This window comes from Physeter macrocephalus, chromosome 17 (assembly GCF_002837175.3).
Source record: "Physeter macrocephalus isolate SW-GA chromosome 17, ASM283717v5, whole genome shotgun sequence".
In the NCBI taxonomy this organism is placed as follows: domain Eukaryota; kingdom Metazoa; phylum Chordata; class Mammalia; order Artiodactyla; family Physeteridae; genus Physeter; species Physeter macrocephalus.
The window spans coordinates 35,539,305-35,557,617 of record NC_041230.1 but is presented as its reverse complement, the minus strand read 5'-3'; the positions used below and the strand labels follow the sequence as shown (position 1 = coordinate 35,557,617).

The following is an 18,313-nucleotide window of genomic DNA, read 5'->3' as shown; positions in this document are numbered from 1 at the left end:
GGCCGCTGAGCCTGCGCGTCCGGAGCCTGTGCTCCGCAACGGGAGAGGCCACGACGGTGAGAGGCCCGCGTACCGCAAAACAACAACAACAACAACAACAAAAACTCAGTTTCCTCATTTGAAAAGGAATGGTGTGGAAAAATGCTTATAGATTAATATTAATTATATATTCCATTAATATATGCAAATATATGATTATTAATCCATCTATGAAAGCTTATCCATCTACCATAGGGCTTTGTGAACAGCAAATATAAAATAAAAGGTAAAAGTAATTTTTAAATCATGGACAATTGAAAAAGCACAATCTATACCTTTTTATAATCACAGCTACTAATCACTGAGTGCCTCCTCTAAGTGAGGTATTGTATTTATTATCACTATTCTTTACAATAATCCTACAAAAGAGTTATTAATATCCCCATTTTATAGTGAAGAAACGGAGGCTGAAAGAGTTCTTGCCAAAGTCAAATTAGCTTGGAAGAGGCAAAGCCTGGATTTTAAGTCCTGTCCCCTCACATTTAATAGCTTCTTCCCTCATTTCTTTTTAAATCGTAATCTACAAATTTATCTTACAAAATATGCTTTACCATATGGTTTTGGAACTTGGGTGATAACAGGAAAGAAAAACACCCAGTGGTGAGTATTTAAGTGGGTTTATTCATCCCTTCAACAATGTCAGGAACATGTGACACCCAGAAAAGGAAGAAGCCCCCATCTGCAGGGAACCCAGGCTCTACTGCCTGTGCCCCTTCTCCTGTCTGTGGAGCAAGAAAAACACACAGCAATATCAACAAAACAACTTGCTGTTTCTAGACCAACAGAAAAGTATATGGCCTTTGCTTGACTTCTATGCCCAATAAAAGTTTCAAAAACCTGATATTTTATTGTTTAATAGTAATGCATTTAATCATAGTTTGTATTACTCAGCTCCATACCAAAATATCTCAAATTCCCTGTTGTGTTGTTATACCAAAAAGTAGAAATTATGTTATCACATCCTAGAGAAATGGGCATAATTTACCCGGGGAAGTAGGTCTCGTTGTGGGTTCTTAAAGCTGGCAGGAAAGGAGTAGATTTTTTAGTGATTTGGTCTGCTGCTTCCTTGATCTGTGAATTTGGATATTTACCACTTAGCCTCAGTTTTTTTCACCTGTAAAATGGAGCTGTCACTCTCTCCTTGGGCTACCCTGCTCCACTCAATGGCAATTCTTTCCCTTTTATACCCATCACCCCTGTGTCATACCTATACACACACAGTTAGTGGCCTGAGGATCCTGAAGCATGCATTGATGGAGTAAGTGGGTGGGGACTATTTTAACCTAATTCACATATACTTTCAGCCCTTATCCTCCCCCACAGCACTATATGTTGGTGTTTTTGTTGCTGGAGTGCTGTTGACCACGATCCCGGCACACACCTGGCCGGGCTGAGCCCACATTCCAGAGGAAGACCCACACATGGAGAGCTATAAGCCAGGGTATTTGATCTGGAGCAGGAACCCTAAGAGAGGGATGGCAGCGTGACTCGTGGGTCAAAGGGAAGGATATGGCTCTGCATGTACTGAGTCTTCAATACAATCAGAGCTCAGCAGAAGAAATTTGCCACAATCACATCCCCATCTGTCCCTGAGTTTCCTCCTTGATTCTGATATGCTTGCCAAGTACTTTCCCCATCCCACTTTACACCCTTGGCTTCATGGTGTTCCTCTTCCTGATTTCTCAGTCTCTGAACTAATATATGGCATGGAGTGTCTTCGCCTCTAAGAGGTTCAGTACTATGGGTAGCCGAGCACAGCAGTGGAAGGGGCTGGTAGAGAGCAGTGGTTCCCGTACCTGCAGAGGGCCCGAGATGGCATGCAAGACTTGGGAAATGAAGGGAAGATGCCCTGAGAGTAGGTAGGAGTGGGTACAGCAGGGCTGCGTTGTATTTTTCTGTCTCAAAAGGGACCACATGATTCCAGGCCTCAGGGGAGTCATTAGATGTGGGGCAGGTCTGGGGGGAGAGGGAAAATGAACAGTCCAACCAAGAACACCAATGCAGAAAGAGAACATCTGCACTATACCTGCCCAGCCCTCTCAAACCTAATGAACTCTTTTTTCCCATCAATTCTGTTAAAAGCACAAAAACAACTTAGATTTCTTCTGTTCATTTTGTTCTAAGAAAGATGGTATAATTGTATACTACAGACATTGTCCACAGAACCCAAAGCCCCTCTTTCTCAAATGTTTGCAGGGATCAGAATTCACAGACAATTCACCCATTTATTTTTGCTTTCCTTCCAAGGCTCTTAATTGTCAGTGCAAGCTTTTGGTGAAAGGAGTTTTAAAGGAGATATTTTGCAGGCAGGTAAAGAATGCAAGGCCGAGTGGGAGTTCAATTCGTTTTTATAGATTTGAGAAGTAAACTTTTAAAAGCACAATGGCTGTATCATGAACTGACTGGAGACCAGAGAAGAAACACAGGCTATGAAATCTGCACTGCTGGAATCTGATCCCACCTTGGGTGTTATGGGCTGTACACTTCGGGCAAGAGTTTGACCTTTTTGAGTGGTGGGGTGAGATACCTTGATGAGTTCATGATACCCAGAGTGGATATATGCATTTAAAGAGAATACATTGGTAAGGACTGCAACAAATGCCAGTTCCATCCCTGTTTATGGTCTCCTAGTCATCCATTTCTGGGTAACATACCACCCCCAAATTTAGTGTCTTATAACAACTATTTATCATTACCTCTTACAGTTGAGTTGAATGAACTCATTTGGGCACTTGTTACTTGGGCTCTCATGCTGTGTAGTCAGATGGCTGGAGTCACATGAAGGTTTGAGTGGGTTGGATGTCCAAGATGGCACCTTGACTTACCATCTGGCTCTTCAGCTTGGATGCCTGGAACAGCTAGAGATGGCTGGGCATCTCTCTCGTTATCTATGCAGCTTCTCCACATGGCTAGCTGGAGCTTCCTCACAGCATGGAGGTCTAGAGCATTCAGACTTCAGACATGGCAGCTGACTTCTCCCAGAGCAAGCTTTCCAAGAACACAAGACAGGTTACCAGGTTTTTATGACTCAGCTTCTGAAATCATATAGTATCGCTTTTGCAGTGTTGCATTGGTTACCCAGGGGCAACTCGGAGTCACATGGAAGGGGACCACATAAGGGCATGAATGTCTGGGTGTGTGATTTTGGGGGAGGGCTGCTGGAAACTGGCTACAACGTGGTTGCAAGTTGGGTCCTTCCTTATCAGTTATGTGCTGAATGAACTGCCCCCTGTGACTCCATGTGCATCTTTTTATGACTCCATGTGCATCTGCTACTCTATCTTTGAGTATTCTGGAAATAGCACGCATTAGGACAGTTTTCCTGTTCTTGATACAGTCACCAAATCAAGGAGCCATGAACAGATTTCAGTAGATGTACAGTTCATCCTCTGCCCTTCACCAGAGGGTTTTTCACATGGTGCTGTTGTCCTTGTTTGTTTTGGAGAAGGCATTGTGTGTGAGGAGCTGCTGGGTGGAACCAAGATGAGGCAAGGAAAAGTGGATTTAGGAAAAATGAAGAATAATAAAGTCAAAGTAAGAAGCTATTTAAGCCCTTAATGCAGCCCGAGTTGATCCTAGAAGGTAGAAGTTCTAGAGAGGAAGGACATTCAAGAACTCCTTTATGCTGTTGTGTTAGGGACGCTATGCCAGCCGCACCTTCCTTGGTTCAGTGCCTCGGTTTTGGGAGACAACAGCTGTTCAGACACTCCATATTCCTCTCTTCATTCATTCAGCAAATATACATTGAACAGCTGCTCTGGGCTAGGAAACGTGTTAGACACTTCAAGAGACGTGAAGATGAATCAGACCCAAATCCAGGCAGAACACAGCCCCACACAGAAACTCCAGAGTGTGGTGCAGAGCAGGAGGGGGGTGGAGAGGAATGTCGTCTTGACAAAGAATTGCAGCTCTGTCAGCCCAGTGCTCTGCTTTGCCAGCATGGGATGACATCTCCTATCACAACTGCCACCACTGTCACTCTTTGCCCTTGAGTCTGTCATCCCATGAGGATTCGACAGCACCAGAACAGTGCTTCTCCCTTTAGGAGGGAAGGAACTTGCTTTGGACTCCAGTAAAATGTGGATTCTATCAGCAACCGGCCCTAAGACCTCCTGTCTCCCCTACAGGTTTGTTGTTAGTGCTAGAGCAGATGCGTGTAAAGTATGCAGCGTATTATAAGAAGTTGGATGCATGACTGCTTTTATCTTTGTTAGCAAAGTTCCAGATGCCCAAATGGTTCGTCAAACCATCCTGTGGGTACCTCTAAATCCATGACAAGTTTTTCCCACTTTGCACACAATTGTGATAATTTGTTTACATCTTTCTACACCTGGACCAATGTTATTGTCTGGGAAAAGTGTGTCCTATGCAACTGTGTACCCCCAGTGTCTAGTAGTGTATCACTTTATTGATTCATGTCACCTCTAGGTTACTAACGATCCTTTCACTTTTTGCAGAAATCACTGTATATTCGGCTCCGTGGCCTCCTGCCGATCATTCCTGTTGCCATTTGTTGACTGACCAATCAGATGGGTGGAGTTTTGCGTTATAGAAATTGGCAGCAAGTATCCAATGGGTGAAGAAGGTAAGACGGACCAGCGTTACTGAGTGTTTCAAATGTAACTATATTTGTGGAGATGGGCTTCCAGGCCCATCGCACAAACCTGCTGTGGTTTGAACCTTCACAAATCCAGAGCAGAATTTGACAGGGAAGTAGGCCTGGGCTTTGAGGAATGTGATTATTCACTGTGGTTATTGGGTTATCTCTATGGAGCACCTATTATGTTCCTGTACAAGGATGATGGTAGTTTTTTGTTTTGGGTTTTTTTTTTGACTATAGAAGGTTCAGAGGAGAAGGAAGGAACTAAAGGGGGTTATAATTCCTTAGCAAGAGCTCGACTGGATAGACTGACTAAGGCAACCGACATGCTGTTTTTTATCCCCTTTTCTTCTTTTGAAAAGAATTCTCTAAATATGTACAAGGTGGCTTACATCCCATGAGGAAAAGAGATCGCTAGGAGGCTGAACCTTTTAGATATCAAAAGACAGAGCACTAGATCATAAGCCAGGAGGATGACTTCAACTCCGAGACCTGGCTCTGCCGTTCATTGTCTGTGTGCCCCTAGGTTAAGGAGCTCTTCTCTGGGACACAAGGGTGGTTGGATCCAGAGTCTCTAACGGTCCTTAAGTCTTAGGATTCTATCAATGTATTTACCTCCTTTATCTGCTCAGTGGTAACTGGAGCTATATTTTATAGGATGTCCAAATATTCAAATAAAAATTTAAGAATTAATTCTACCAGCATGACTTTCCACACTTTAGTGTCCTAGACCCATCCTTCCACGTGTCGGTGGCTCATCTCCACGTGAGTGTCCACCAAGTGCCTTAAATGCAGGGGCCAAAAAAAAGTCATGATTTCCTCCTCTAAAGCTTTACCTTGTCCTGTGTGCCACATTTCAGCCATAGCACCCAAATTCACTCACATCCAAAACATGGGAGGGATCCCATATGCCTCCCAACCCCTACCTCCAATAGCAATTGATTCCTGTTGATTTATTCTCTGACTATCTCTGAAACATTTTTATTTTTCTCTATCCCCACTGCCACCATCCAAATGCAAGCCAGATCCCCTTTCTCCAAGATTTTGCCACAGTTGCCACCTAACAGATCTTTTTGCCTCCAGTGTTACTTCTCCCCCCATCAGCTCCAGCATGATCCATCTTTCATACATATCCTGAACAGTGTCCCTAAATCCAGAAATTATGTTACTTTGCTACTTAATCGCTTCCAATGTTACAGATCTGAACTCCTTCTCGGGCTTCTAGGACCCTTCGTTGGTGGGGCCACTGTTCTGTCGTCCAGAGTCACTCTCAGCTGCTTTCTGCACACCCAGCCCTCACTGTACACCTCCACTCTAGGATCTACTATGAGGCACAACCTTTATTTCCCCAAAGCCCAGTAATCTCCCTCTCTTCACAAGCTAAGTTTTACTCACTTTATACCTTCACTTGGACCTCATTATCTCTAAGGAGTTCTTTCTGATCCCTGAAGACTGGGCTTTGGGTGTCTCTCAGGCTTTAGTCATCGAGATTACACCATTCACTGTGATTCCCACATTGGGTTGTAATTGCCTGTTTAGTTGTCAGTCTTCCCAGCTAGACCTGAAGGTTCTTGAGGATTAGCCTTATTTTGGAACCACCAGGCTCCCAGTTGCAAGCACTGTATCTAGCGCAAAGTAGGTTCTCAATAAATATTTACTAAACGTATGAATAAAGACTTTAAGTATAGTTTGAATAGAAGATGAAGAAGGGGACCTGATGTTACCACAGAGAGAAAAGTCACAATGTTGACAGCTAACAGGTATTGAGTGCTTACGATATGTCAGGCACATAAGGTCTTTAAAGGTATCAGCCTCCCTTAATCCTTGCAAAAACCTACTGTGATAGATTCTATTAATATCCAAGATATTACAAATGAGAAAACCGAGTTTTAGAAAATATAAGTAACTTGCCTATGGCCATACTGCCATACTTTTATCCTTGGACGTTTTTATCCTTGGAGGTCTGACTTTAGCTAGAGCTTTTATCTTTGACTACTCCTTTCTTTTGTCTTCCCCAGAATTAATCTGGTCCACTATGGACAAAAAACATTTCCTCCACGTAAGGCTTAAGACTTTTCCTGCAGCCCACACAAGCTATTTTTACTTAGATGGTCAGCCCCTGTGACTGGGGCGTGCAAATCTTTGGTGATTTTCAAGGTGTTTTACACTCATATTTTAATGTGGGTTTGTTCTGGGACAAAATTTCAATTTGGGGAGCCCCCCAACTCCTTCTCCCATGTTCTGGTCAACGTTTGTCATGGGAATAAACCAATGCATGAAAACACTCTTAGTGAAGGCAGAGCCATGCTTTCTTGCAAATGTACCAATATGACTTGGAAATTATGTGGCCAACTCCTCTCACATTAGCATATTTTGCATTCATTTGCTCTGAAGCCTGGCTCAGCAGAGGAAACGCATCGCTCCTCTGGAAATTCCTGTGAATGATGATCATCTCATTTCTGCCAAGCCAAATGGATCTCTTCATTTCATCCGACCTTTGAATTCTTCAGTAGGGCTTGCGGCTGACATTTCCTTTTTTTCTTGGTAATAGGGACAATTAGAAGGAGGTGTCAATGAAACAGAGTCAGAAGTTAAATAGAAAGTACTTCAATTTAATTTCTCTTCTAGGAACTCGTTTAGGTTTTTTTTTTTTTTTTTCCACTTAGAAATTAAGAACAGCCTGTTTCGAAGAGTTCTGCATAGCTTTTATTCCAAAGAGAGGAAGGTAAACTATTCTAATGTTTGTAGCACCCTTAAAAAAACACAGCATGGTACAGATGGAACAGTCCTTTGATCTTTCAGGATAATCTTCTTGTTTTAGACATAGGATTTTTTTTTTTTTTTTTTTTTTTTTTTTTTGGCCTAGAGGGAGGAAAGGACTTGGATCATACTATAAGGTTGTGGAAGAGCAAAATGAAACTTACCTACAACGTTGGCTCAAGACTCAGATTCTTGATCTCCAATCCATTCAGGATGGCAGCATTCCTTGAACAAGTGCCTGTGATGTGCCAGGATACAGGCAGGGAGGAAAGGCTCTTTCCCTTTCTTCAAGGAGCTTACAGTCAAGGAACTCTGTATAAAGCGCTCAGAATCCTAGTGGGAAGGGAAGAGAGGGGGATGGGAGGTAGAGAGAAAGGCTTTTCACAAATGGTTGTGAAGTGGTTTGCACTTAGGGATCAACTCTCTGGCTGACTTCTAGGGAAATCCACTTGAACTTCCGTTCCTGGTACATTTTTCTTACTTAGGCACCTCCTCAGAGCAGGAGAGGAATGACCTGAGTAGCTACAGGACAGAGCTTCCTGGCCCTGCTACCTCACTGAGCTTTTAGTAGGGCGTTGGGGCACAGATTCGAATGTCTCGAAGCGAAAAGTATTTGCTGTTATACTCACGACAAGTGTACACATGTTGAGACCTTCCTGACTGATAATTAGCAGGGGCTGCTCATCACAGGCCACCCAATTATCTTTCATTTGCATAAAAATCAATCCCCAAAAGCCCCTTGGGGGGGCAGCTCACCTGTGCTGGAGCAGCCACCAGGCTCTGCATTGTCCCTAACAGTGTGAAATGTCGGCAGCCTGCCTCCTAACCCCCTCTGCCTGCTGGGTCTGTCTGTGAAGGCACATTTCCTATTTTGGGATATAGGCCACTGTGGAGAAAGAGGCCAAGTATCTGTCTGCAGCTGGTGCCCTGAGAGTCATAAACAGACACTCAGTTCACTTGCTGACTCCTTTGCAGATCTTCAGTGTGTACAGTGTGACTGTCACTAATGCAGTCAACTAAGGGATACAGGAAGCTCTCATGTGCCAGGGAATGTAAATATCCCACCTTTGCCAGAATCAGTACTAAAGGACAAACTTCAACCGAAGCCATGGTTCTCTGATCTTGCTTTATTTAAGGAATGGTGAACAAAGTGCACAGACCCTCCTGATGAGGACAGCGAGAGCTGATGTTTAATGCAACGTCCATGTGCAGACACTGTGCTAAGTGTTTTATGTTCATTGTCTTGTTTGACGTCACCAACACTTTGGTATGTGCTGTTGTCCCGATTCTTTTATGATGAGGGCACGGAGGTTCAGAGAGGTGAGTGAACTTCCTGAGGGCCAAACGATGAGCAACGTGTAGAGCTGGGGCCTCCACGCCCCAGTACAGTACCGTAGTGCCTCCAGTGTGTCTCTTCCAATTCTTTGGTGTCTTGCCTTCTGGTCTTAACCAAGTTGGACGGTGGTTATATTACAGTTCTTTTGGTGGTCATATCATAAATCTCCACGTGGGTTATAAAGGAGACAGACCTAGGTGCTGCTGGCTAACGTAGCAGTGTGCTGCTGAATGTAGGCACTGAGTGAGAGGTAACCCATGGGGACAGGAAAATCATCAATCATCTCTTGAGAACCATTCCTACTTTAGGCCTTGGACTAGGTGCCGATACAACAATGAACGAGACGCACGTGTATCAACACGATAATTGTACCAAAGTCATATCTTTAAAGAGCACCCCTTCTTGTGGTGGTGCCAGGTCAGCAGAAAATAACCATGGCTTAGAGTTTCTTAGAGACCGCTCCATGGGTTTGCAGGAGCACAGAGGGACTGACTCTGATAGAGAAAATCGGGGAAGGCTTCAGTGAGGAGGTGACCTTTGGGTTTAGATGTGACGTATGAGTCAGAATTTACCGGGAGACAATCAGGAAGGATTTTTCAAGCAAAGAGAAAAGTGCAGAGGTTCTTGAGCCAAAATATTCATGACTAGGTGGTTGGTTTGTTTGTTTATATAAATAGGTAAGACAGTTACAAGGTCTACAGAAAATTAAGTATCCTTCAATCCCTATCTTCCAGTCTCTCAATTTCCTTCCCTGGAGGCAGCTACTATTTTCAGTTTTCTATGTGACCCTCCAGAGAGTTTCCAGGCAGTTACGACGCTACAACCATACACCCATGTACTCACTTCTTCCATGTTTGTATACGTAGGTGGTATCCAACTGTAAACACTCGTACGTACACTGTTCTACACCTTGATTTTAAAAAGAAAACTTTATTAAGTTTCCCCCCTTGTTTTTGTTGCTTGTTCTCTGATTTTAAGCTTTCTTTAAATTTTAAAACATTTCAAAACTACAGAAAAGCTGCAAAAATAGTAAAATTAATTCTTATAAACCCTTCACCTTGAGTCACTGATTTTTTTTAAATCATTTCCCCCATGTTCCATGCAACAGCTGTGTGAACGTAATGCCTAATCGAGGTACAGCTTGGACGTCAGTTACCTAGACACTTAGGTGAGCTTCTTCTGTCTCCCCAGCACTTACTTAGCTAGATAACCAAGATGTACTTGAAACCAAGAATATGTTCCTCTCTTTGTCAGTTTCCCTGAGATGCCAGAAGCAGCAAATGTACCCCCAGGATGGAGATGGCAGGAGGGGCCCCTCTTTGGGCCACTTGCTACCCACTTGATGCTCATCTTTGGGAAAGGATCTTCCTCTGTCTCATCAAGTAGGGGAGTCTCAGGCAGCTGATCACGCTCTCTGCACACTTGCCTTCTGGACCCAGTGGTCCAGGATGGGAACAGACAGTCCCGCTGAAATCTACTCACTCCATTTCCGGCAACCAGCCATGTAGATAGTGTGACTCTTCTGTTCTGCTTGCCAGAGTCAACACGGCATCTCAAAGGCTGGTGTAGGGTTCCCTCCTTTTAAAGATCAAAGCACTTGAACACTGCTCGTTTATCTGTGCATTTCCTCCGTGCATTACATGGCAAGGAATAGTTTGTTCTCAACGTGAGAGAGACTTTGAATACGGTGACAGGCAGGAAGTAACCCAAGAAGACAGTGTGATATGGTTTTGCCGTCCAGTGCTCTGGGCCCAGGAGGATTGTTTTCAGGTATTCATTCATTCACTCATTCACTCATCAAACAATTCCTGAAAGACACCATGACATTCTTCCATGCTTTGTGCCAAGACCTATGCATGCTCTTTGCAGGCTGGGTGCTCAGTGTCTATGGGGTGATAAACATATCTGGGCTGAAGAAAGTAGGTGAACCTGAGAGGGGTCAGGTGGAATCACCAGGGAATGACTTCCTGGCCATTCAGTAATTGATTTATTCATATATCAAACACATTTACTGACTGCTTACACTGTGCTAAATCCACACATTCACCTGTGACTAAGATTACTGCAGTTCCTGTTCTCATGGAACTCACGATGCCAGTGAAGGGGGCTCCCCTGACCCCCTTCTAAGTCTACCTGTTTTCTTCAGTTGGGCCCATCAGGAAGGTTCAGCTGCTCCCAGAATGTTTCAGGACAAAATCAGGCCATTGCCCATCAGCCCTCCCAGCCCCATGTGATTTCCAAGCCAGAGACTCACCATTTCCTCCAGAGGCTACTAACCCAAATTACCCTGTGCCCTGTGGGGCATGCAGAGCTCAAAGCAGTTTGAGAGAGCAGAGAAGGAAGGGTAACAAGACATATTAGAATCAGCCACCAATTAACTGTGTCTGCTGAGAATCTAGAAGACTGCAACCAGACACCTGGCAAATGCCTCCATTTGGAGGCTTTAGAAAAATTGTGGAGGGGCCAGTGAGTTCATCTTTTCAAGAGGCTCTGAATTTTAGAATCTAAGCACCATTTGAAATGATGTTAGGTTTCCATAGCAACAATTCTTATACTTTTTTTTTTTTTTTTTAAAGAAAACAAATGTTTAAGAGTTTGGCCACATACCTGCGAGAGCTAGAAGGAACCTCTCTAAATGAATATCTAGCAAGTTCCCTTAAGTATCACATTTCTGTCCATAACAGATGCTATTTTGGACCTCTCAACATTCCCAATCTCTTTTCAGAATTTCCACTTGAAAAATGGACCCATTGTTACTCATTGTTACCCATTGTTACGCATTGTTACTCAACACCCCTAAACCATTTGCATCATGCTTTGGGCAAAGAAAAAGCCTTTGTCGCTTGTGTAGTTGCATTCTCGTCCAGGGTTTGCGCTGGACCGCACAGTGGCAGGGAGCAGCCTGTGCTCACACGGGAAGGGCCAGGGTCGCTGGTGACCAGGTTCATGGGAGCACATCTGGCTCCCTGATCTCTTCCCGAGTCCTCCTCCACCGAGCTGCAGCAGGATAGATTTTTCTAAAGTCTAAATTGTATCAAGTTCCTTTAGTCTAAAACTCCAAGCTTCAGAAGTTTGTGGTCTTTCACAGGATAAATTGCAGGTTCCTCGCCCTGGCTCCTAAGACTGACATGATCCAGTTCCCAGCCCCTCTCATCTCTTGAAGCCCCTATTCCACCCTCCCAGTTAACTCTCCATCCATACCGTATTGCTGAGGGCACCTGTGCTTCATGATGCTTAACACTCCAGCCTCTTGCATCAATTTTCCTTCTCAGTCTCCATTTGTCTGAAGATGCTGAGAAGGATCCTCTCTTCCAGGTGGGGTTCCTGACTTCTGAGTGCCTTGGTTCCTTGGGGGTCTTGATATGTCTTCATGGGCCCTGGGCATCTTTGCCTTTATGAGCTCCTTTATCTATTAAAAGAATTAAATGTTATATTTTATGGCTGCTTTGGTATGAAGATGAATATAATCTTTACCCTCAAAGGTCAATTTTCCTTCTGACCTTAAAAGAAACTGAAACGTTCCTGTGAGCCCGTAAAGGTATTGTGGACCCCAGGCACAATACTTCTACCTAATGGAGAAGCCTCAGGGGCTTGGCACTTTCTGTTCCCTCAGTCTGGGTCCTTTCACATGCCTGGCTCTCCATTATTTAAGGCCTTTCCTGATGTCACAACCTGTAAAGGCACGCCCACCACTCGGTTATTCAGTATTTCATCATTCTGTCTTATCCTTCACAGGAGTCATCATAATGTGTGAATATCATGTCTATTCCCTTTCATGGTTTACTTTTTTATTATCTGTTTCCCCCATGAGAGTCTAAACCCCTCGAGGTTCGGAGACATGGTCTGCCTTGCCCACCCCTATATTCTCAACATCCAGAGCAATGTGGTCCACACTAGCAGTAGCTCAGAAAATACTTCTTGAATGAATGACTAAACCAACACCTAATTCTTGAATGTTTCTCTTATGGGTCGACAGGAATATGATGGTTGGTTGCCTGTCTTAGAAAATTGTGGGGGGCCTAGGGCTGGAGCGTGAGCTCCTCCATGCTGCTGGGTTGCTCAGAATTTTCAGACGCCTCTCTCTCTCTATTCCTCATTTTCTCCCTCCCTCTCTCTTGCTCTCGCTCTCGCTCTGAGTTCCTCCTGGGCCACCATTCAGATTGGAGTGGCATCGGTTCCCGGAGCACTCCACTCTGGGGATGCCAACAGCTGCATCATGGCTTTCCCGCGTGTGCATCTGCGCATTAACACAGGCCTTTCGGGCCTGCTCTGGCTTGCCTGACCCTAATCCCACCGGGAAAGAATGTGCATCTGTAATACTCTGGAAAATTGGGGCTGACATGTAGCTTGGTACCCAAAGTGGTTTCCCTCAAGCAAACACAGAGAATAATAGCCATGCACTTAAATGCTTGAGCAGATATCAATTGGAGGAATGTTCCAATAATCCGTGTTTATAAAGCCCGTGAGTATGAATTTTTGAAATAGCACTTATCCCACTTTATTCTTGACAAATGATGTTTGTAGCCATTGAGATATTTTATTCCAATTATGTGCCAGTGTTGTGGGGAGAAGGCTTCTGACAATAGCAGGACATAAGCCATTTTTACTGTGCCTCTATCACTATTCCCGTTGCTAAACTCAACTGGACAGTTCATTAAGATGAAAAATTAACAGCACATGCTCTGGGGAGAATAATCATGGAACAGGACAGCTTGTGGAGGCACCGGCATTCAGAGAAGCAGACAGATGACAAACGTGCTGGTCTTCGGAAGAAGTGGTGATTGGCCAGTCGGTCAGGAGCCAGGCATTTACTGAGCTCCAACTTGTGTGTTCAGCCCTGAGCTGAGGTGCTGGGGGAGAGAAAATGCAGGCAACACGGCCTTTGCATTCCAAGAGCATACCATCTATTTGGGAAGGCTGGGGAGATTTCAGCTGTCAATCTGGAAGCCCCAGAGGGGTGTACATCAAATGCCTGACACTTTGGTGCTGACTGTTAAGTTCAGGAGTAATTCAGTGTGGACTTTGGAGAAGATTTCTTAGACCTTGAAGAAGAACAGGATGTTGATTAGTAAACTATACTCTAAATATAGTAGCTGCTAATGGCTATGATTTTGATTTTGGGAACTGGTGAAATGTTCTAGAATTAGATAGCAGTGGATTGATGTACAACTTTGCAGATTTACTGAAAACATGGAATTGTACACTTTAAAAGTGTGGACTTTATGTGAATTATATCTCAAGATGTTATCTTTTTTTAATGCTAAATTACAGTAAATCTTATTCAGAGTAAATCTTGTTCAGGGAGTTGAGCTTAGTTCCAGTAGAAAAAAGGGATGGGACAGACTGACATTGATAGGAAAGAAGCTCATACCCATTTTACAGATGAGGAAGTGAAGGGTCAGATCAGCTCCTGCTTTGCCCATGAAGCCACAGTGAATAGTGGGGCTGAGACTTCACCTCTAGCCCTTCTTGGCGCCAGCGCTTAGATGCTTCCCATACCACGCTCCTGGTGCCCAGAAAAAACAGACCCTGGAATACAACAGTAACACGAATGACAATGATGACAGTGACTTCTCTCTGTAGAGCGCCCTCGCCTCTTCTTTCTCTCATTTGTTCTTACGGCACCCCTGTGACGAGTGATCAGTATGAGTGTGCCTGCCTCTGTGGAGGTGGGGTGTGTCTTAGGAGAAGAGGAGGACCGAGAGAAAGGAGATCACATCTGCTTTCCAGGCTGCATAAGGAACGCTGAATTCTCTTCTTCAGGCATTCAGGGTGTTCCCACCTCCACTTAGGGCTCTGTCTCTCCCTGGACCTTTATATGCATCCTGTTTCTCCAGGGCAAGCAGAATTTCTAAGTGAAACCATAGAGATGTGGAATCCACGGATATTTAGAAACAAGGCCTGGAATTGGGTGTCCTGTCCGTTAAATATAGAAGTCAATGCTGTTTCTCTTCTCCTCTGTAGAAGAAGCAGATACACGTTTCTATTGTAAAGCACACGTCTAGATTAAAGTCACTTAAATCATTATCTCCCCTGCAGTTCATAAGAGAGCTTTTGATGTCATTCTCAGCTTACTAGTGTAAATAATGGGTCAAATTCTCATCCTGTTGGACAGGATGGAAATCTGACTCAGGATTTGTAAATACTGCTGCATTTCATTTATTTTCACGGGGACATTTTCTTCCCCAGCAGACAGTGAAATAACAGCATCCTGGGAAACAGCCTGTGGAGGAATCACGACGCATTAACCTAAGCAGTGAGATCAAAACAGAAGCTCTGTTTGCGATCTCCCGCCAGAGCCCAAATCCCGGCAGTCCCCACCGTTTGGCTGCGTTCAGGAAGCGTAAATAAAACTAGATCTTTGCAGAGTAAAAAGGAGCTGAGATTTAGGAAATGGGAGTCTTTCTCAAGCAGCAGACATCTTCTTTCCCAATTTCATTACAGTTTTCTTAGCTTTTAAAGAAGTTAAAAGAATAAAAAAAATAATAAAATATTAATACTTCCTGAAATATATCCCTGCCTATTTCAGAGCGTTTGCTTTTTTCCCCTCATTGAAGGGTCTGGACTAGTGGCCTGACTCAGGGGTGGGAATGGCCAGGTTCTAATCTTGATTCTTGCTGGAAAGTGACTGCTCTGTGATCTTGTTTCTTGCTGGAAAGTGACTGCCCTGTGCTCCTCTTTGCTAATTTGTCAAATGTGGTCAACAGTGGGGTGATTATTGTGATCGCCCAATAATCAGTGTCTACTCTATAGGGATCGTGTGACAGTTGACGGAGCTATTACCTCTAATGCACTTGGAACAATGCCTGTCACATAGAGACGGCTTCCTGAACAGGGCTCAGGGTGGTGGTGATGGCAATGCCTGAGTCTATACAATTCCAATTATCCAGGTGTTTCCAAATTCAGGTTCCTGTAGACAGAAGTTCGCAGTGAATGATGGAACCCAGGTCATAGCCAAGTTTGTACAGCACAGGCACGCAGGTTTGACCTGGAGGGCCAGCCTCCCCTCGAGCTGGCCTGAATGTTAGCCTGTGAAGGTGGCAACAGGCACGGCCTCCCCTGGGCTCTGTTGGCGCCACGTGCTGGTTTCCATGAACAGGGTGCTCCTCTTTGCAGAAGGGTGGTGCCAACTAAAGCGCCCGACAGAATACAGAAGAAGCACAGTGCATGGGGCGGGAGTGGCGTCACACAAAATGACCTGGGTTGGAATTTCGGGTCTTCCTCTAACTGTGACTTTGAACAGAACGGTAACTCTCTCTTGTGCTCGTGTTTTTTTGTTTTTGTTTTTAATGGAGCAGGAAGCAGTGACTGTCTTGACTGTCTCCCAGGCTTGAAGAAGGACTTGCATGTTTTAAATTGTGAAACTGCACTTTGCTTCTCCTTCCCCAGCACGCTGTAGCTCGGCACAGAGGAGAAGGAGCTATGGCGTCCCCCTCTGTGAATCATCTCAGCTTCCTTGTGAACCACTACGTGTAACTTCTGCTGCGTGCTTTAACCTCGTGAAGCTTCTGCTTTCTCATCGGTTAAATGGGCATAACAGTTTCCTCTTGCTGCTGTAACAAACTGCCACAAAACAACACAACTTTATTATCTTACAGTTGTGGAGATCAGCAGCCTAAAATGGGCCCCATGGGTTAAAATCAAGTTATCCATAGGGCTCTGTTCCTTCTGGAGGTCCTAGGGCAGAATCTTATTACTTGTCTTCTTCACATTCTAGGTGTCTCCTGGGTTCCTCGGCTCATGGCCTCTTCTTCTGCCTTCAAAGTTCATCGCCTCATCCTCTGCTTCTCTTATCCATTCTCTCTCTCTCTCTCTGTCCCTCCTGCCTCCCTTTTATAAGGACCCTGTGATTACACTGACTCCACCTGAATAATCCAGAATAATCTGCCCATTTCAAGACCCTTAATTAAACCACATTCACAAAGTCCTCTTTGCCTTACACTTTAACACATTTATAGGTTCTGGGAATTAATACATGGACATCTTTGTGCTGGGGCATTGTTTGTACTCATAGGACTGTTGCAAGGATCAAATGAGACAACGCATGTAAAATACTTAGCACGGTTCCCAGCACAGAGTAATAACTCAACAAATGTTTATTCTCCTCCTTAGAATCGCTGATAATGACATTTACTTGCATACCTCCAGGAGACAGCTAGGGATTGCCACAGTTGTAATTGCCCAGCTCTGCACGCTGGCAGGAACAGTGGCCTTGTTTGGCCGTGGCTGGAGGCTTCCACTCATCTTAGCCCTGTAAGGAAGCCAGTCTGCAGAGATACTTCTGTCTGAATAATGCTCCCTCCAACAGAGTTAGCCTGGCCAAGTTTTGCCTCTTTTCTAAGCTTCAGCTTTCTTATTTGTAAACTGAGGTTAGGGGGAGGCGCTTGACTCTGGGCCCCCGGGGTTCAACGGTTCTTCTGTTGAAAATCTATGAACTGTAAGAAATGATCACAGGTGAACCACAAAAAGTGCAGGTTGGTATTAAGGTATGCTTACTGGCTTCTCAGGGAAAACAGCCCATTGCAAAACAACAACAATAGAAACAGCTATCATCTTCTCTTGCTTTCCATGAGCCTTCATCAGGGTTTCTAACTGCGGGTGCTTCTGGCTCAGGCTGGGCCATGTGATGACGTAGACAGGAGGCTGGCACTGGGTGCTTTCTGTAATGTGTGGATCCCAGATAAGTGAAGATGTGAGCTCAGGTTTCCAAGATTAAGCTGGGGGCTGAATTCTTCTATTTAGAAGATACATCGTTCATGGATCCAGGACTGGGGAGGAAAAAAGCAAAAAGAGGAAGAAGCCTGCTCTGTGTCAGACACGTAGGGATGCTGTCTTTGTATCATTTAATTCCCACCACTTTGCCCGGGCTGGGGAGCATTTCATCTCCATTTTTCTAATGAGAAAACAGAGTGTGAGAAAGATTGACTAATTTGCCTGATGCCTCACAGCTGGTAAGTGACTTGAGAAGAAGGAAGTTGAATTAATACTTCAAAGCCAAAACGGAGCTTCTTAGCTATAGCAGTGAGCCTTCCTCAGTCTGGGCGATCTGGCTTTCTCTGGTACATGGCAGGCCACTGTGAAGTGACTTGGTCAGCCCCCTGAATGTCTCCACTCTCCCTCTCTAGTGGACAGAAAGCCAAGGCCACGGTATATTTCATCATTTCCTCTTTTACCCAAATTCTTGCAAAAAAAAAATCTCCATCTGCCCTGTCGTCTCCTTTACAGTCCTCTGTCTTCCCATCTCAGATCCCTCTTTTTCCAAGTTATTTCAGGCAAAGTCGAGTGATGGATGTTTGCAAACAAGTTGAAACCTAGCAACCCAGTGATCCCCCTCGCCTTCAGAGTTCCCCTCCCATTGGAAGCTGGACACTCGCTGCCTGTGGCACCGTCTTCACTGATGATCTCTCTGGGACTCTCTCGGGGTATCTGTGTTTTGAATCATTTTAGAAGCGGCAAGAGCACTGTCTTGGGAGAATATTGGAAGTTCGTCAGAGCCACCCAGAGACAAGATGGCTGCAGGCCGTGAGGAGGTCCTGCCCCTTAACGTGGGTTGTGGTGAGCAGTGACTTGTGACTCTG

The 18,313-nt window shown here is 44.6% G+C and overlaps 1 protein-coding gene across 2 annotated transcripts in view; it reads left to right on the top strand.

Annotated features, from left to right (window-relative positions):
* CDH11 (cadherin 11) overlaps positions 1-18,313 on the top strand; it is a 154,523-nt gene that overhangs the window by 65,224 nt on the left and 70,986 nt on the right. For both annotated transcript variants that reach the window (XM_024124810.3, XM_024124813.3), the window contains exon 2: positions 4,497-4,624. The gene's annotated coding sequence lies outside the window, so the exon portion shown is untranslated. The remainder of the gene's footprint in view (positions 1-4,496; positions 4,625-18,313) is intronic.